The sequence below is a fragment of the Elephantulus edwardii genome, unplaced genomic scaffold, assembly GCF_000299155.1.
Source record: "Elephantulus edwardii isolate Elephantulus edwardi_28Jun2011 unplaced genomic scaffold, EleEdw1.0 scaffold00501, whole genome shotgun sequence".
NCBI lineage: Eukaryota > Metazoa > Chordata > Mammalia > Macroscelidea > Macroscelididae > Elephantulus > Elephantulus edwardii.
This window is the reverse complement of record NW_006400251.1, coordinates 556747-577502: the sequence shown is the minus strand read 5'-3', so window position 1 is coordinate 577502 and position 20756 is coordinate 556747. Positions and strand designations below refer to the sequence as shown.

General features: G+C 41.6%; 1 pseudogene; it reads left to right on the top strand.

The window, feature by feature from the left end:
- Nucleotides 1-15788: 15788 nt before the first annotated feature.
- On the top strand, nt 15789-16766 carry LOC102871366 (annotated as a pseudogene).
- The last annotated feature ends 3990 nt before the right edge of the window (nt 16767-20756 follow it).

Here is a 20756-nt window from a genome sequence, read left to right as displayed (position 1 = left end):
TATTTTATTTACTCCCCTCTTCCTTGCTTCTCATCTCTGAGATCTTTTTATCTGAAAGTAGTATCCAATGATGAAGACAGAGTGTCTCTCCTAGAATATTTCGGATAGGTCAGGGCTTGGTCATGACTCTTGCAAAATGCCTGGAGCCTTTAAGGGGAAACACCCCTATAGTTGTTTTAAAAACTAACTCCCTTGTGGTAGAAAGGAGCCCTGATGGCACAGTGATTAAAAAGGTGGGTTCAAACCCCTCAGCTGCCTCCCAGAAGGGAAATATGGCTGACGGCTTTTGTATCAAATTTACAGCTTTGGAAACCCTATGGGGAAGAGTCCATGTAAGTCGGACAGCAGTGAGTTAGCGTAGAAACTTGGAGTACCCAATCAGGTGGGGTACCCCTGCAGGTGGGCCAGAGTTCTGAAGTGGAATAGATGGGATAGCAGCTCCTGCTTCCACTCTGAGCCCTGTTAAAAGCTCTTGCATGGAATTGCAGGCTACCTGTAAGTTAACGCCTGACAATAATTTTGGGTGATTTTCTGCCTTTTTTAGTTTTTACAGAAAATTAAGTAATCAAGTTATTAAGTTGTATGATTTTGGTACTTTAAATGTGAAGTTTTGAGAAATAGTAATATATCACTCCTGGCTGATTTTTATAAACCTTTCTTTAGGACTTGGACCATAGTGAGGCCTGGCTAGGAATTAAGCTATTAAAATGGCTTTTCCTGAGTTTAAGAATAAGTTAATTTTTTGACCTGAAAGAGTTGAAGAAATTGGAGTAAATACAGTTAATCCTACCCATTCTTCCCTACGCCTTGACTGATGCTTTTGGTCAATAATTAACATAAGTAAGTAAAATAAAGAAAAATGAAGTTTTTGTTTTGGTGGGTGAGCAGAGAGAAAAGGACTTGCTGAATTGGTCTTTGTAACCCTTCGTGTTTGTCTTACCACCCAGAACAAAGAATCCCTTTCTGTTTGAGGACAGTATAATCTTTGTTGCCACAGTAACCCTTCCCCACACTCTACTGCCCTAGAAGGGATATTCTTCTTCAGAGTGTTTTTAAAAAGAGGTTTCACTTACTACTGAAACACAGGCATTGGTGGGAAACACTGGCCCCTTCCCTGAGGGAGACCTACGTGCAGTTTCCAGCTAGTGTACTTCCTGTGAGTGACTACATCCATTCATCATTGGAGCCTTGTGTGTTGCTGTGATGCTGGACAGATTTCAGAAGAGCGACTAGCTGGACAGACCTGGCAATCCCCTTCCAGCTATTAGACCAGGAGACCCATTTAGATCCCAGTGGTCCCATCTGCCACCACCTGTGGGGCTAGTGCAGGACGATGCCTTCCTCCACCATGGTACATAGGTCACTCTACCCTTCTGTTTGCGATCCAGGCTTCCCATTTCCCAAGGCATAATTTAAAAAGCTACATCATCCAGGATGTTACTTTCTTGTTCCCTCCACCAGATCACCTTCCCTCTGCAGTGCCAAATCCACCTGACAGTAGACTTTGTCTTAAAAGATCTGAGTGTTAGTATTTTTTGCTGTCAAGGACTCCTTTTAAAATTTTGTTTATTTCTCATTTACATGAAAGTTTACAAATCGTATTGGTTTTATATGCAATCATTCATAGACAGTTTGCTTAATAACATGACTTACAACTGACTAATGTAGTTATCCTCTATCCTGTAGTGCCTTTCCCTTCACTCAGCTTACCTGTTTGTTAATTTTTACTCCCCTGTCTCTCCCTTCCCATCCTTATTAACCATCTAAGAATCATTCTCTCAGTGTATAGTATAAACCTTTGCTATGAAAAAGTATATGGCCTCCTCAACAACCTGCATTATGCAGATGACACAACTTTGCTTGCTGAAAGTGAAGAGGACTTGAAACGTCTGCTGCAGGAGATCAAAGACTACACCCTTCAGTATGGATTGCATCTCAGCATCAAGTAAACATCCTCACCACTGGACCGATGAGCAACATTATGATAGTTAAAGAAAAGATTGAAATCGTCAGTGATTTCATATTTAGTTGGATCCACAGTCAACACCCATGGTACCAACAGTCAGAAGCTCAGGAAAGCTATTGCTTTGGGCAAGTCGGCTGTCAGGGACCTCTCCACATTGCTGAGGAACAGAGATGCCTCTTTGAAGACTAAGGTGTGTCTGATTCAAGCCATGATCTTTTCCATCACTTGCTGTGCATCTGAGAGCTGGACATTGAATAAAGATGACGGAACAATAATTGATGCCTTTGAGAAGTGGTAGTTGGGAAGAGGACTGAATATCCCATGGCCTGCCAAAAGGACAAAGAGATATATGTCTTGGAGAAAGTGCAGCCAGGGTACTTCTTACAGGCAAAGATAGTGACCTTCGTCTCTCCTACTTTGGGCATCTTGCTAAGAGAAGCTATTACTTAGAGACCTCATGCTTGGAAAGGTCAGTGAAAGAGAGGAAGACCCTCAACAAGATGAACTGACCTAGTTGTTGCAGCAATGGGCTCAAATGTGTCACAGATGATGAGGATGGCATAATACAGGACAGGATTTAGAACTGTTGTTCGTAGGGTCAGTATAAGGATTCAACTCAACAGCACCTACCATCAACATAAGGTAAACCTCTAAATATTTTTTAATAATTATACTAAGATTAGGGAGCTCTGGTGGCCTGGTGATAAGAAGCTGCACTGAAATCCCAAAGGCAAACAGTTTGAATCTACCAGCTGCTCTGCAGGAATCAGATGGGGAAATCCCCTCCCATGTGATCTACTGTCTCTGAAAACCCACTGGAGAGTCAGCTATGAGTCAGTTCCGACTCAGCGACACACAGCAACGTACTAAGATTGTCCTTTTATGACTGATTTATGCCACTCAGCCTTATTTCTTCTAAATATATCCATGTTGTTCAGTGTCTCACTAGTTTTTGATGGTTTTGGGTTTTTTTTTTTTGTGTTGCATATCACTCCATTATGTGAATATACCATAGTTTCTTTAGTTATTTTTTCATTGATGGACACATAGTTATTTCCAGCTCTTTCTATTGTAAGTAATGCTGCAGTTAACATGGGTATGGGTGCGTTTATATTAACTTGTGTTGAAGCTCTTAATTTTTTGGGATATATATTCCCCCTAGTAGTGAAATTGCTTATTTGATTGGTATTTTTGTGCCAACTCTTTAAGGAAGTACCAGATCGCATCATTTTACATTCCCACCAGCAGTGTATGGTTGTTCCAGTCTTTCCACATCCTCACCAGCATTTGTTGACGCCTGTCTTATTAAACTTTCCTGTTGTTACCAGGGTGAAATAATAACTAATTTTATTTATTTATTTTTTAAGTTTGCATCTCTCCAATACTTAATGTTCTTATGTGTTTCTTCAAGCGCACGTTGACTATCTGAGTGTCTTTGGTGAAAGGTCTTTTCATGTCTTCTGCCCATTTTGAAACTGGCTGGTTTGTCTTTCTGCTTGAGTTGGTGCAATTTTCTATACACTTTAGGGATCATTTTCTTGTCACATATATGTTTGCCAAATAGTTTTTACCAGTCTGTGGCTGCTTTTTTAAACTCCTGATCAAGGCTTTTTATGCAAAGAAAGATTTCCTTTTCTGGAAGGCCTGGTTTGCTGTCTGTTGATAGTGCATATCAGTTGTATTTGATAATATATTTGTGCCATTGATTAGGGCTTCTAAGTTTGCCCCATGTTTTTCTTTGGTGATCTTTATAGTTTTAGATCCTACGTCCTTGATCCATGTTGAGAGTTAGGTTTTGTACGTGGTGTAAGTATAGGTCTTTAACTAATTTAATTAAGCTAAATTGTTATTACTGTGTACCATCCAGTTAGAAACTGACCCATAGCTGACCCTCCAGGGGGTTTTCAGAGACAGTTAATCACATGGAAGGAGATTGTCCCATGGAGCAGCTGGTAGTATTTGAACCATGAGCCTTTGGTTTTGCAGGTTCTTGCCACTAGGCCACCAAAGCTTCCTGTAAGTATAGACCCTCAATTTTCTGTAAATAGCCATACAGTTTTGCAAGTCCATTTGTTAAAGTGATTGTCTACTCCCACTCCCACCCCACATTTTTAGTAACTTCTCATTGTCATAAGTAGATGGATTTCTTTCTGTGTTCTCAGTTCTGTTCCTTTGGTCTTGTGTGTCAGTTGCTGTACCACATTGTCTTGATTACATGACTCTGTAGCAGGTTCTGAGATCAGGGAGTATAAGGCCTCTTCCTTATTTTTTATTTGTCCATAGTGCTCTGTTTATGTGAGATCTCCTTCCTTTCCATATAAAATTGGTTATTACTTTTTCCATCTCTTTGAAGAATGTGACAGGTTCTGGTTTGTTGTGTTAAGTGCCGTGGAGTCTAGACAACTCATAGTGACCCTATGAACAAAAGACGTTGAACTCTTGTATAACTTTCATTGTTTTTCCAAGTTCACAGTTTCCGGAGGCAAGCTATTTCGGAAGTGGATGCCACTCCTGCTTCCAAGCTTGTTTTAATTGAGGAGCTCCAACAAACACTGTCTACCATGGGTAACCAGTATCATTTGACACATCACTGTCAAAGTTATTAATATCACAGCAACCACGAGTTACCTCTGTACAACAAATGGACAGACTAGTGCTATATTACTTAGAAGAATGTTTGACCAAAAATAATTAAAACCAGGCCTGAGGGTTCTGGATTAGGGTTGCATTATAGCTGTAGATTGCTTTTGTTAGGATTGACATTTTCACAATTTAAAGTCTTCTGATCCGTGAGCATGGTATATTTTTCTTTCTGTAAGGTCTATTTTTGTTTCTTGTTGCAATGATTTGTAGTTTTTAGTGTCTTTTAAATCTCTGATTAGATTGAGTCCTAAATATTTCATCTTTTGGTTAGTTATTGTAAATGGCATTGCTTTATTTCCCTTTCAGAGTTCTACTTATTACTGTAGAGGGATCTGACTGATTTTTGTGTTGATCTTGTATTAGATATCAGTCTTAACATCCTCTTACCACAGTGCACTTGAGCAGCAGATCATCTGGTGGAGTCTCAGTGCTCCCCTCAGAAAAATGCCCACCTCTCAGATTGATGTGAAAAGAGTTAGCAACTTCATTTTAATTCAACTACTGAGTTGAAAGCTTTTGCAGGTCATGATCCAGGTAGAGAATATGCAAAACACTCTTTTGACTGTCAATCACTAAATCACTAGGACTGGAATTGGTTTTGGGAAAAGTAGATTGAGGGTAGGGTGATTTAAGAAGTTACTAGATCGGGAGTAGATTTGCAGTAGGTTTGTGGGTGATAACAGTGACCAGTTGGGGCCTCCCAGCCTTTCTTTTGACTGGATTGTCCCTTTAAGTTTCACTTGTTTTGGCAAATGTAAAGCATCAGTCAGATCAATACAGTGCATTCTGATTCTCTGACACTGATTGAATTGAAAATACTCAGCTCTAATTCACATTACTCTGGGTTTAATTTAACTGTGCATGCAGCGCTTCCTTCACACAGCCACCCCACAGCCAGCTCAGAACTCACAGAAGGGTATTGTCCTCCAGAATGAGGTGTGTCCAAGACCTGTCTGAAAATCTGCTGGAGGGTCAACTATGAGTAGATTCTAACTCAACAATACATAACAACCACCAGCAGCATGACTTTGGTGAGTCACATTTAAAACCACAGGTTAGAGTTTATGTAATCATTTCACAGATTAAAATGAGGAGTTTGACTAGCTGAGCTGGTCTACCTGAGAGATTTGAATTCCCACAAGTAAGCCAGCAGGATGCACACACAAATTATCCTTAAGAAAGAATCTATGTGATCTGTTCATACCAAGTTGACTATAAAATAGAGTTCCAGAAATCAAATCCAGTCAAAGTCAGACTGTTCCAGACTACTCAAATGTATTTCCAGGTTTGTTTGGGCTGCCTGACTATAAAAATGGTGGTATAGAGACATGTGACGCAAGCAGAAGGGGGAGAATTGTCAGCGTCATCAGTCCAAAACTGATTCCTCTGAAGCTGAGGTTGGACATACCTCCCTCCTCCATCCGTTTGTGACATCAGCTGTTGGGCACTTCAGGCCTCCCTGCTGGGTTTCACAGTTCAGTGAAGTGATCACACAGCACTCGGTAGGTATATTCACTGTTATGGGCTTTATTAAGGGAGTGACAGGTGCAATTTAGGATCAGGAAAGGCTCAGGATAGAGTTTTCCTAAAAGGCAGCCTCTTTTGAGCCAGATCTGCAAACAGCTCTCTCTCTGGCCCCCAGCCCCTCAGCCTCAACCTCTGCCCTCCTAGGGCAAGAATTACAGAGCTCTTCTTTGCCAGTAAGCGCCTATGGGTACCCTGCTCTCCCAATAAGCTTCTTGCCCGAAGGTGCTCAGCTCTCACTATAGGTCACCATACCACTGAAACAGTGGTGGTAGAGGCAAGGTGGTGGAGTGGGAGGGTGACAAATTGTGCACCTGGACAAGAGGACTATCTGATACAGAGCTTCTCCTCTCCAGTGAGGACGTGCATCATTCCTTGTCACCTAGAAATGTATGGGCGCACCTTGGAGATATGGCCAGTGTCATAAAAGCCAATTGCAGTGAAATGAGTCACATGAAATATTTGTGTTTCCTAGTATATATAAAAATTGTTACACGGTTTTAGTCTATTCAAGTATTATAATGGAAGAATTTTTTTTTTTCTTTTCAAAGAGAAAAATGAACTGGGGGAAGGGGTGGGCAGGGAGGAAAATAAGCAACAATAAATGAATAGGGAAAAATTAAATGGAAAAAATATGCTGTAAAATATAAAATAAAATTAAAAAAAACCCAAGTTTAAAGTATTACAGCAATTACCGAAATGTAACACAGACGCAAAATGAGCATATGCTGTTGGGAAATGAGCAGAGGACTTATTTGAAACAGTTTGTGTAAAAATGCGTTATCTGAGGTGAGCTCCAGTAGCCTAGTGGCAAGAAACTGCACTACAATCCCAGAGGTGCTTGTTCGAATCCACCAGATGCTCTGCTGGAGGAGGGACAATCTTCCCCTGTACCAGTCAGATCTGATCTGATGGTACACACCAAAAAATAATTTAAAAAAACCAAACAAACCCACGCATTATCTGTGAAGTCTAAAGAAACCAAATATGTCTATACTTAAATATAATTGTAGTTATTAATTCGATAAGTGAACAAGTTTGTGTAGAAAGACAAACATGTAGTGTCTTGGTGGAAGGAGCTTTGGTATGTTGTAAAATTCCGAGAATATAGCTCTGTTTGAAGGGGCAGTACCTGGGGTGATGGGAAGACAAGGGTAATGGGCACTGGGAGAATGCTTACCTGCTACCAATACAGAGCATTTTGATGAATGATTCCATGTTGTTTTTAGGTGCTGTTGAAATGACTCCTATTCACAGCCCCTTACACATAACGGCTCACAACCTTGATGACTCTGCACGATCCTGTCCATGCCTTATAAGCTCCATTGGGCTTAAGACCACTATTACAGTCACTGTGTTAATCCATTTTGTTGAGGGTCTACCTCTCCTTTAAATGTCCTCTACTTTTCAAGCGTGAGGTTTCTCTTCAAGGACTGGACCCTCTTGACAACATGCCCAAAGTATGTGAGATGAAGGCCCACTATCCTTTCCTCTAAGGAGCACTCTGGCTACACTTTCTCTAGGGTAGATTTGCTTATTTTTTGGTCAGTCCATGGGATATTCAGGACTTTTCACAAACACAATTCAAAGGCATCAATTCTTCTTTACTCTTTTTTATTAATTATCCAACCTTCACAAACATATGAAGCAACTGATAATACCAGAATTTGGGTCAGGCATGTGTTTAAATTTACACCTGTTTTTAGCACTTTGGAGAGGTTTCTGACAGATTTTCCCAGTGAAACAAAGTACATGTTATAATGTGGAGAAGTTCTAAGAATCGACCAAAGTGCTAAAAACAGGTGTAAATTTAAAGGCGTGCGCGACTCGGACCACGACTCCGACAGCGACTAGTGCCGGTGCGCCAGTCCGAGGCGGCTTCATCGCAGGAGGAAGAGGAATAGTGAAAGCTGTGATAAAATGTTTCCGATGTTCACACAAAACTATTGTGACATCTTTCCCAAGGGCAGTTTTCCTTTTTTTTGTTATTATTATTCTGTCCATTTCCTGTGTGAGAGTCCCATTTTTGAGACTGGTACAAATGAGACTATTCCTCATTGTGGTACAGTTCCACCGATCATATGTGAAAGCTTTGTTAAAACCCAGACTCGCCATCATTACTACAGCGAGGTTTGACCCAAACGTCTCATTTTTGTTGTATGTTAAACAGCAAACTGTTACGACTTTTATTTCGATCTTCTACAAGTGGTACAAGAAACTTGGTGTTGATTTTGTTGCATTTTGAGTATAGATTGAGAAAGTTTATTTTCTGGAGGAGGAGGTGTCTACTGTATAATTGTCCCATAGACAAATGACAAGATGGTTTTCTTCAGTAGTTAACACTGCAGCCATGTAGATAAAATAAAAAGGCTAATTTGTTACGTTGCATATGATGTGAAAGAAGGCTTTTTTTCTGTTGGTAGACTGGAAGAGACCTACCTAGCCCACATAATAAATTTCCTTTATCAACTGTCAAAAAAAAAAGAGTGAATGTATAGAAACCAAATCAACTTCTGTTGGCCTGATACTTTACTAAATTCCTCTATAATCTTGTGGGAATTCCCCCCTCCCTTTGTTCTATTGATTTGTTGTATTTTGTTGATTGTGTTTTGATGTTGAATCATCCCTGCATTCCTGGAATAAATCTCATGGTGCATGACTCTTTAATACCTTGTTGGATTCTGTTTGTTAGTATTTCTGTCATGTTTTTCTAATTTCTGTCACATTAGTTTTAAATGTTCAAGATTTCCCCCTTTATTCCTCTTCACCCTCTTTGTATGTTTAATTAAAGGTATATCAATTTCTAGTTTTATTGATTCTTTTTTCTGTCGCTGCTTTTATTTTCTGCTTTGATATTCCCTTTCTTCCTTTAATTTCAGACTTTTGAGCTTTAAGGGGACTTGAGAGTTGAGTATTTTCAACAGCAGTCTTCTCATCTATGATATTTAATATTTATCCCTTTAGGAAAAAAATGTTTATCAACTCCTGTCCTATTAGAAAGGCGCTCTCGTGGCTTAGTGCATAGCGTGTGGCTTTGCTAACCAAAAGGTCATTGATTCCAATTCACTCACTATAGGAAGCAGATGGATAGTCACTTCTGGTGAAGATTTACAGCCTCAAACCTAATGGAGGATCAGTGTGAGACAGACCCAAAGGTAGTGGATTCAGTCGGGTCCTCATGGAGCACACTGATGAATGTGTGGAATGGGACAGAAACAGGTATTGCATTCCAGAGCACTGTAGACACAGCAATCTACTGCTTGCTGACGGGTAGGGTGAGGACAAATCCTCCCTCGCGAGCATTTCATCTGCTGTGCAGCAGGCCCTGTGACCAATGGTGCTGCCAGCCGACCTGTCTCTGTTCTCAAGGACAGCCAGCCAGCCAGCCAGAGGACGAATGGGACTGGAACCACTTGGCAGGAGACTGACAGTAAGAAAGGCAGCCTGGGAGAAGCTAGTAATAAGGATAATTAGAGAGGGTGTTCCAGGGTGGGGAGGATGGAAGCCCGTGGGAAAAACAGTGGTTAAGTTTGATTTTTCTGGGGCTTGGAAATGAAGATAAGGGTCTGGTTTTGAGGCTCAGGAAAAGAGTTAAGAACATTTCAGGTAGAGCTAACCTCCAGTATGTAGAGGGTAGTAGAGATTTCCTTTTGAAGAAGCTGCTTAAAGGTTACTTCAGTTGTTTGTGTTTGTGTGTATACATCTATATTGTTTGCTTGTGTGAGGAGCAAAACATCTAGAATCCCACAGATCTAATAATCATTCTCTCTGGTTATTTCTGAGAAGTGAGAGGAGAGTTGGACTTTAAATAGGATTTTATGTACATCTGTGGTAATGGAATTTTTTCAGTCATTTATTTTTAATCTGAAAGAATAGGCAAAATTTTAAAAAAATGCTTAAATAAGATAATTCTTGCAGTTATAAATAGCTCTTTACGATTGCTGAGTGACCACGAGATGGGCTGTGAAGAATGATCATTTGGACTTAGCCCGGTTGGGATCTCCTTCAGTGGTGCTTTAACGAGACATATTATTAAACTATGTATGTCAGATGACACCTGAACTAGTCTGTAGACACCTGATAGTATATGAACTGATAGTCTCTCTTTTGTATTTATTAGCCCCAGTGGTGGCTGCTTAAGTCTCTCGGCAGGCCTGCCACAGGCTTTTCTCTTGACCAGATGCACTTCGGCTATTGAAGACTTCAAATGTTGGTCCGTATTATGTCACTGTCATTGGTATATTTCCTTACCCAAATAAACCGGCATTGAATATACTTTCAAATCAGCACAGAGGTTTTCTTGTGTCAGAGTAAAGTCAGCTTTAACCCAGATGTTCTAAGTTTGGAGGTCAGACCGTTTGTTTAGAAAGGGACAGATGGGCCTGCATCTGAACTCCTGAGAACAGGATACGTCCTTGGTCTTGGTGCCAGCATGTGCCACACTGGGGCCTAGGTGGAATGTTAAGCTTTGTGGACTCTTAACTGCCCACTGGGAGGTGGTGCGTGAGACCCACATTCAGTTGGACATTAGCTAGGATCTGCCTTGGATGAACAATAAACATGAACGGCTTGCTAGCCATGAGGCCTGACCTCTGAATGCGGGGTAAGAAATGAGGGCTCTGACTTCCAGAGCATGGCAAGCATCCGTCCCTGACATGTCTCACATGTGGCCTCTGACCACTTACTTTACTTCTCTAACCTCAGTTTCCTCCTCTGTAAAACGGTCTTGTTTTAGTACCTACCTCACAGATCTGCACTGAGGATTGATGAAAGAAGAGGAGTATGCCTAGCTGGAACCAGGGCACTAGGGGTGGTGGTGTGTGCTTATGGGTTCAGAACAAGGGAGGGAAGCTATGTGAGTGGACAAGGGAGGTTCCAAAGAGAGGGGGAAGTTTGAGAGTGGCCCCAGGCAGTTAGGATTTGCAGTTGACAGTGGGTTCTTTACTGGAATTTATTGAAGAGTGATTGGTAATGGAGGTTGGAGGAAAGGTTAATTTCCCATTGGACATATGAAGTTGTCAGGCAGGTGGTTGAAAGTGCTGCTGGGGAGAAGTTGGGCATGATTTGCAGTGGGAGGGGATCAGCCAGTGAAGCCGAAGTAGTTTATAGGTGGAGCAGATGAAGTGACCAGCAAAGAGGTGAGGATGGGAATGTTGAAGAGAAAGGTCAGTGGAGTGTGGTCAGATGATGGAGGCTCAGGAATGTGGCACCGACCAGGCCTGTGCGAGGAAGACATCTCTCCCTGCTTACCTGTAGGTGAGATGGAAGCAAGGGAGGAGAGAGCAGAGAAGTTGGAGTGGGAGAGAGCCGTGCTCACCAGCACAGCTCTTCTGTGACTGCTTACATTGTCCAGCCCTCACGCAGAGGGGGACTGGTGGGTGCTAGAGGGAGGTCATGCGTAACACGGCTAAGTGCAGTGACTGATTTGAGCCCTGCCTTTGCTGTGATTTATGTGACTATCTGTAAAATGGGTAGAGCACTTCCTTTATTAAAGGTTTTGAGGATTCATTGAGTTGATGCATGAGAAGCATGTAGAACATGACATCAAACACAGTCAATACCTTTGGTCGTGCTAGCTTAGGGATGCTACCCAAAGACCGGATGACTTTGTAAGAAAAAAAACCTAAGTGCATTAAGTCCGATTCAGATTTTGGGGGCCTAAAGGATTTTTGGGTTTTGTTGTTTTTTTAAGGTCTTTGAGTTTCTGCTGACGTTCCATACAGCTAGAAGGAATTAACAATCATTCCTTGCATTCAGTTGTGCAGTACTTTCAATTTACAGAATACTTGAGCCAGCAGTTCTTCATTTGATCTTTACACCCATCCTATGAGATAGAACTTATCAGTTTTCACAGGTGGGAAGACACCCCCTCAGCACAACTCAGGAATATGCCCCAGGTGTGGTCTGCCTCAGCCAGTATCTTCATGGCGCCTCCAAGGACCAAGGCTCAAAAGTCAGGACTCCTCCCATCCAGGAGAGAGGAGGCACAGAACCTGCCTTTGAAAGAAATGATGTAGATTATGAAACAGTGGTCTTTGTGAAAAAGGAACTAAACACCGTTGGGTCATCCTTACAGGCTCAAGTGCTTTTTTAGAAAAGGGGAATTGAGAGTCCAGACATCTGTCCTCTTTGTCATGCACTGTGATGTGTTGACTGGATTTCAGTCATTGTGCCCCATAGCCCCAAGACTCACTTGCCCAATTCTAAGCTGTCCCAGGAGGAGTCTATTGTATTTAACATCTGCAGTTTTTCCCCTTCTCCTCAGGCTTTGCCTTTTTATACTTCAGAGAGAGGAGGACTTTTTAATTGGAAACCTAGAATTATCATGTTTTCCTTGCATCATTAAGGTAAACAGAGCTCTTGTTTCCATAAACTGCTAGAATTATGGGAATAACAGTTGTAAATCTATTTATGTAAGAATCATGGTCACCTCTTCCCATGGGTTTGGTATTGTGGTTTTGTTCAGCGTTTGTTACTTCTGTGTTTATTCAATTTCTCTTCCTTGTGGCCTAAACATATGACTTTTGAGACACTGAAAGAGGGCTAGGACATATTTTCTATTTAAAAATATCTTCAAGAGTGAATATAGAGACAGATAAGAAACCCATTAGGTTCCAGCATTTGTACCTCCCTCAGTCAGCTTCCTGGGTGTTTCCTCTTTCATGGTTTTAGAGCTTCAGGGACTATTTCAAGATTTGTATCTTGATCCTGAGGGACTCTAGTGGCATGGAGGTTAAGTGCCTGGGTGCACAGAACGGCCAGCAGCTTAAACCCACCAGGCCCTCCAAAGGAGCAAGGGTTGCCGGTCAGCATCCCTACAGGTTACAGCCTTGGAAAGCCTGTTGGGCAGCTCTGCTCCACTGTGAATGTTCTATGAGGCAGAAGCCCCTTGATAGTGGTGGGAACCTGGCCCCCGAGGAACGCTTTAGGCCACATTAGATTGTTGCACATGTTTTGTCATGTTCTGTGGGCTGCTGCCAGGAATCGATACCCATCCTCGCTTCCTTCTGTTTGGATTTTGTAAATGGCATTGCTCCTAGGTCTTGTGGAGCCAGGGTTCCTTTTTCAGTCCCCAGGTATCCCTTTGGGACAGACATTGTGAAGCGAGACTGTGCCTGGTGCCTGGCTCCTGGTACACTGTGGCTTACTCAGCGCAGCCTCAGGCTCACCCTCTAAATCAGATGCTGACCCAGTGGTTTACAGAGAACTCATCCTCCCCCTCATGAATTTTCTGACAACCTCGTGACTTTCACATGGACACTGTGAGTGGCTCTTGAGAAATTGTTTCATAAGAGATTTTTATATTTTCTTATAAGATTGGTTCTTTTCCTTAAAGTTAACACATTCCAGAATTTCTACATAAATCTCAAGAACAAAGTGTTGATTCTTGCCCCTCCTTACATTTATTAATGTGTGATAACGTTTATCAACGTGTGTTAATGTTGTCTTCACATTACCAATAATGTATTACCATTGATTATCCTAAATATGTATGGAAATGTCCTTTTGTTGTTACTTGCTAACTGACTTGCTGTCTTGTGTTCCTCTGCATTCTGCTCCTAGTTATCTTACATGGAGCTATAGTGTCCTCAGATCAACAAATAAAAGGTAGCAGAAAACACAAATTGTATGACTAAGTAACTTCTACTGCATTACTTCAACTGGCTTCTTTTGACAAGCCCACTTTGCGCCCTTGGTCCATTCTAATTAGTATTTTTCAAAATGTCACACTCAGAAGTGCTGCTTTCAGTTCCTTTTGAAAATCCTTTTAGAAGAATCTGTAATTGAGCTTATATAAGGGCTCTCTTGTTGGATTTTACCCCCAGCATTGAGGTGCTGGTGACATTTTCTGTTGACCCCTTGTAGGTTTTTTCCCAGTCCTGTGTGTGGTATGGAGAGTGTGGGATCGCATCCGGAGACAAGAGGTACAATTGCAAATATTCTGGGCCACCAAAACCATTGCCAAAAGATGGGTATGACCTGGTGCAGGTAAGTTCATATCTGGGGTGATGGGAATATAAGAACCTTTCTGAATAAGCCTTAAATATTAAGACAGTGGGAGAGGCTTAACTCTTATCCCAAATCCTTCTCTGTAGTACACCATAGCATAGGAGGTGGCATCACTCCAGAGGCTTGATCTTTCACTGACTTTGTTTCTCTTAAGATGTCACAGCAGCGAGTTACTGTTTAGAGCCTGCCCTTGGCACCAAAGTGTTCTTTGCAGGCTTTGCAGAATATATAAATCAGCCTTTTGTTAGTTCCTCGATTTTAGGACTCAAATGAACTTGACTCCTAAGGGCGGGGGCTTGCTTGTCCTCTCTTCATTTTAATGGTTCCTCTGTTTTGTGTGGAGTGCCTATGAATTTTGATTCCTCCCAGCATTATCTTTTTATGATCCCTGGTCCTCAGGAATATTTGAAAAGAACTGGAAGTACTAGGTTGAAGAGACTGATTTTAGGGATTTCCATAATGAGCAAAAAGGTTGACATAACAGATCTTCTGGACTCAATCAGAATTATTCATTCAAGACATTTATTTGTCTTTGCCGAGAGTGACCAACTAATGGAAATAATTAATAGCATTAGGGTTGAACGTAAACACAGAAAAAACTGAAGATGACCTAATGCTTCACTCTTAGGTGTAGACCTAAGAGACTTGAAAATAGCAAGGCCGGCACACAACCTACCCAGTGTTCATAGCTGTGCGTGTCATGATACCTGCAAGGTGGAGACAGCCCATCAGTTGGTGAATGGACTAAAAAATGTTGGGTCATACACACATGTGGCTGTAAATAGAAAAATGAAAATGCTACACATGTCAAAACATATGCGAGTACTGAAAATACATTAAGCAAAAAGATCACACTTCTATGAAATAATATATAAAACCCAAAATTATTAATAGCTATTAGGTGAGGGAGGGCAGAGAGGTGGGAGTTTTTGCTTAGGGGTACTGAGTTTTTCTGTTAATGATGATAGAATAACTGGGAAAAGGATAGCTAGAATGGTTGCACCATTTTACAATCCCACCAGCAATGTGTAAGAATTCCTTTCTCGCCACATCCTCCATTCTGGAAGGCAGTTTGGTGCTTCCTCAAAAAGCTGAACATAGAGGTGCACAGTTCAAATCCACCAGATGCTTTGCTGGAGAAGGAGGGACAATCTCCTCCTGTACCAGTCAGATCCAATTTGACGGTACACACACAAAAAATAATAGAATGAATAAAAGAAAAAAAATTTTTTTAAAAAGCTGAACATAGAAATTCCATATGACCCAGCTATTCCACTACTTGGAATATATACTCTGAGAAAATGAGAACTGAGCCACAAATGGAGATTTGAACACCAGTGTTCATAGCAGCATTATTCACCATCACAAGGACATGGAAACAGCCCCAAATGTCCAATCACAAACGAACGGATTGAAAATTATGGTACATTCACCCAATGGAATACGATGCAGCACACAGGAACAATGATTTTGTAAATTATTAACTTGGGAGGGAATGGAGAACATTATGCTGAGTGAACTAACGCAGTCCCACAAGGACAAATATTGTATAAAACCATTATTGTAGGCAGCCCGCTTGCTGCCGCCCCCGCCGCACCCCCGAGGCTGCCTGGCGGAGCGGAGAGGGGGCCCGGCGTCCGCTGCTTTGCTTCGGCCTGGCCGGGAGGCGTGCATGCCCCGGCTGCCCGCGGCGCTCACCAGCAGCATGCTCTATTTCCAGATGGTGATTATGGCAGGGACGGTGATGCTGGCGTACTACTTCGAGTACACGGACATGTTCACCGTAAACGTGCAAGGCTTCCTCTGTCACGACAGCGCCTAACGCAAGCCCTACCCGGGCCCGGAGGACAGCAGCGCTGTGCCCCCGGTGCTCCTCTACTCGCTGGCTGCCGGGGTCCCCGTGCTCGTGATAATAGTTGGAGAAACTGCTGTGTTTTGCCTACAACTAGCTACAAGAGATTTTGAAAACCAGGAAAAGACTATTTTGACTGGAGACTATTGCTATATAAATCCACTGGTGCGTCGAACTGTCCGATTTCTTGGAATTTACACGTTTGGATTATTTGCTACAGATATCTTTGTAAATGCCGGACAAGTAATTACAGGGAATCTGGCTCCACATTTTCTTGCCCTGTGTAAACCCAACTATACGGCGCTGGGATGCCAGCAGTATACACAGTTCATCAGTGGAGAGGAGGCCTGTACCGGCAACCCAGACCTCATCATGAGGGCAAGGAAAACGTTTCCATCTAAAGAAGCGGCCCTCAGTGTCTATGCAGCTATGTACCTGGCAATGTACATTACCAGCACAATCAAAACCAAAGGAACAAGACTTGCTAAGCCTGTTCTATGTTTGGGCTTAATGTGTTTGGCCTTTCTGACTGGACTCAACAGAGTAGCAGAATATCTAAATCATCGGTCAGATGTGATAGCAGGCTTTCTTGTTGGAATTTCTATAGCAGTATTTCTGGTTGTGTATGTGGTAAATAATTTCAAAGGAAGACAACCAGAAAATGAGCATATACACATGGATAATCTGGCACAGATGCCAATGATCAGCATTCCTCGAGTAGAAAGTCCTTTGGAAAAGAACCACATCACCGCCTTCACGGAAGTCACATGATAATGAAGCAGATGGTCTTTCCTTGCACTGGACATCATCCCTTTTCACCATCCATCCATAACACCCAAAGTTTGTTTAGTCACAAAAGAGGTTTTTAAAGTTGTCTAATAATTTTTATAATTTTAAAATCATTATCAACTTACCTGTTTTCCCCACTAGACTGTGAGCTCCTCGAAGGCAAGACTGTGTCTTTTTTTTTTTCTGTACCCCCTGCACCTACCACTATGCTTAGCATTAAGTAGGTGTACAATAAAGAGTTGATATCCAAATGAAAAAAAAACACAAAACCATTATTGTAGAATGAGTATAAGGATCCAAAAGGGGTAAGAGAGATTGGAGGCAGAGGGATGAGGATGTGCAGGGACAGAGGGGTTGTACATCATGGGGTTGTACAATTTGATGGGGGAAATTGAAAGAATTTGTTCTTGAAAACCATGTATTTGAATTTTGTAACTAAACTACAAAAAGAATAGCTAGAATAGTTGAATATCCTAAAGGATAGAATAAATACCTCTGAATTATACATGTAGAAATTGTTGGATTGAGGTATATCATGTTGTATATATAAAAAAAAGAATTCTGGTGACAAAGTGGCTAAATACTCAGCTGCTACCTAAAAGGTCAGTGGTTCAAATTTACCAGCTGCTCTGAGTAGGAAACAGATGTGTCAGTGTGCTCTCTTCAGATTTACAGCATTTTTGCTTGCTTTTGTTGTTTATATGGTTTTTAATGTTATGTCTGTTTTTGCCACAATAAACTGGGGCAGTGGGGGTTGGTGTGTCGGAATTAGTGAGACTAGCTCAAGGCAGGACAGATTGCAGAGCTGCTGTACATAGGGTCACTATAGATCACAGGCAACTTGATGGCACATAACAACAACACAACATTTTTTAACCTAAAGGGAGGTCAAATGATTGTCAAGGAGAGAAAGCAAGCCTACACAAAAGAAAACTAAGCCATCAGCATTTTCTTATGACTCCGTAGCTTATAAATAGCAAGTTTCTTGTCTTTTAAAAGAATGCTTCAAGAACTTGGCATATATGTATCCTTACCCTTGTGTGCCTGGAAAGAATGACATGAAAGAGGAGTCTTTTGTCAGTAGGCCTGTTGGTCCTTAGTCTAACTGCTGCTCTGGTCTCTCTGTTTGTTTGTCTGAAAGGAGCTCTGTCCAGGATTCTTCTTTGACAACGTCAGCCTTTGCTGCGATGTTCAGCAACTTCAGACACTGAAGGCCAACCTGCAGCTGCCTCTGCAGTTTCTGTCCAGGTAGGTTGACCTGTGGGACAAACAAACAAATGACATTTTGTGGTACTTACTTAGCAATAAGCAATCTAATTTTCTTTTTAAAGGAGAAGGTTTTGTTCTGTTGTATTTTAAGAAAGCAGTCTTAAGACTTTTCAGAAATAAAATAGTAATTGTCAGACTTGTTCTCCCTTCTCTTCCCAGTCATGGTTGAGGTTTGGTTTTCTTGAGGTATCTTCCCCACAACAGACCTGTGTCCCTTCACGCTTGAGACCCTGCGAGGGGATGGGGGTGCTGGGGTTCCTGCTGAGTCTCTGGCTGTGACCCTCCGTGTACAGTCATGTGTCCCTCCCTCTTCTCTAGTGTGTGTGTCTTTCTTTCTTCTTGCAGTAAATGCTGCGCTTGGATCTTTGTCTTCATTAGAGCTGCACTCGGGTCACTGGTAACAAGCTCATCCTGGCATGGTTGCCTCGCTCTGTCAGATTAGTTTCCGGTCCAGACTGTTCTCTGTGACACAGCAATGTAAAGAGTTGCACAATCATGGTCTTCTCTAGGCTTACACAGCAACCCTTAAATATGCCAGCGAACGAGCTGGGGTGTTCTTTTAGACCAGCTGCTTGTGGTATCTTTCTAGATCTGTCAGCCTTAAATGTCTATGAAACATATCTGAGAAGGGGAGAGGTGCTAACCTGTGCAGGTATTACAGCATGTGACAGGGGATAGGCCAGCTTGCACTGAGGAAACCCTGTCTCCTGACAGAAGTCCAAATTGACAGTACAGAATAGAAAACCATCACTACATCATTCTTTTGGGACAATACATGATGTTTAGATAGATCAAAAAATAACCATCTAATCAGGCTAGTCTGTCCCATGGAGGGCAGGTGGACTTTGAGGGAGCCAGATTGGCGCCAGCTTGCAGTGGAAGCACATTTATAAGCACCCATCTTAGGTGAGGCAAGATGGACATAAACATGAAAGATGTCCCCCATGTTGTTTTCTGATGCACCAAAGTTTTTCTTATTTTATTAAATAATGGGAGGGTAGGAGCAGAGGGTGAGGATGGGCAGTAGGATAATTATAGAGTGGCACAGTTTCATGGGTGGAGGGAGGAGTGGGTAAAGGAAATGGGAAAGATCCAGTGTGAAAAACAATGTATACAAACTTGGTAAGCAAACCAGTATAAAATAAAATTTTATTTAAGAAAAAATAATAGCTAATAATGAGAAGCAAGCTACTATATGAAATGTTAAAGAGCCATGAAGGTGGATGATGATTGCGGTTACATGTACTTGTTAGATGTCCTCGAGTTGATTCCAGCTTCCTGTGATGCCACCTGGCCAAGCAGAAGTGCCTCTTAGAGGTTTTAAGCTGTGAATTGTACGGGAGCAGACTGCCAGGTCTTTCTCCAGAGGACTTTACTTGATACATTTCAATCACTAGCCTTTCTTTCAACTACAAGCTGAGCCCTTTACCATTGTACCACTGTGACTCCTTAGAATGTATACTGATAGTCTAGTCTACTCCAGTTTACAGCCTCCCCCAGCCTGCCCAGCACAGCTGAATGAAACACTGTCCGAGCGCATGGAAACACACTTGCTTCATAGAAAAATAGAGAATATCGTTTACTCCAAGAGTGGTTTTCTGTCACATAGTTATGCTCCTTTGATGTTTTTAAACATGATCTCACTTTTAAAAGTACTGTTTGCTCTAGAGAGTTGTTTGCTTAGAAAAGTAGAGAGCAACCAGCTTCCAAGTGGCAGTTGCATAATCACTTCCTTTTGAAATGACACCTAACAAAATAGACTAATTACAGCAGGAGTTTTTAAGTGACAGCAGTTTTTAAAGAGATGCCTTTAATGTAAAGTCTTATGAGTCAAGTAGTTTAGTAGCTGCTCCTGGTAAATTGCTTATCTATAATGAACATCATTCTTTCCCTATTTTAATTCAACTCTTTTGGTGTTTCTCTTGTCAGGGAACTAATACAGAATACAATTATCTTTTTCTTCAGGTGTCCATCCTGTTTTTATAACCTCATGAACTTGTTTTGCGAGCTGACCTGTAGCCCTCAACAGAGTCAGTTTCTGAATGTTACAGCCACGGCAGATTATATCGACCCTGTTACACACCAGACTAAAACAAACGTAGAAGAGCTTCAGTACTATATTGGAGAGACCTTTGCCAATGGTATGTTGTCTTGTCAACATTTGGAAAATGACAGTTTTTTATTCCATTGGCCCTGAATTGAGTGTTATTGCTTTGTTTATATCCTAGAACTTGGTCTACAACCTGTAAGACAATCTTCATAAAGTATTTCCTTTAGTGTCCTCTTAACTGGAAATTTTCCCACCTGGAAAGTATCAGTATGTGCAAGTTTCCTTCTTTGTACTTTGTTAATAATCCCTGGAACTTGGCCTCTAGTGGACGTGAATTGTGTAACTGTGGGACCTGCTGCAGGACTGATGAGGGAGGTGGAAGGGTAGACCTAGTTGGAAGTGGAGGAAAGGTTTTGAATGTGAAGAAATAGATAGCTATCAGAAAAGTAAGCAAGTATGGCAAATAGAAGAAGCATTCCAAACTAGAAATCCAGGACAATCTGAAAGGGATTCTGTAATCATGGTTGAAAAGGATAAAATGATAGAATTCTGAAAGAATATAACATTATGGAAAAATAATTGTCATATCAGATAAAGAACCAAATGACCTGTTAATAAGCAATTGTCATTGAAATGAGCTAATTTATTTGTTT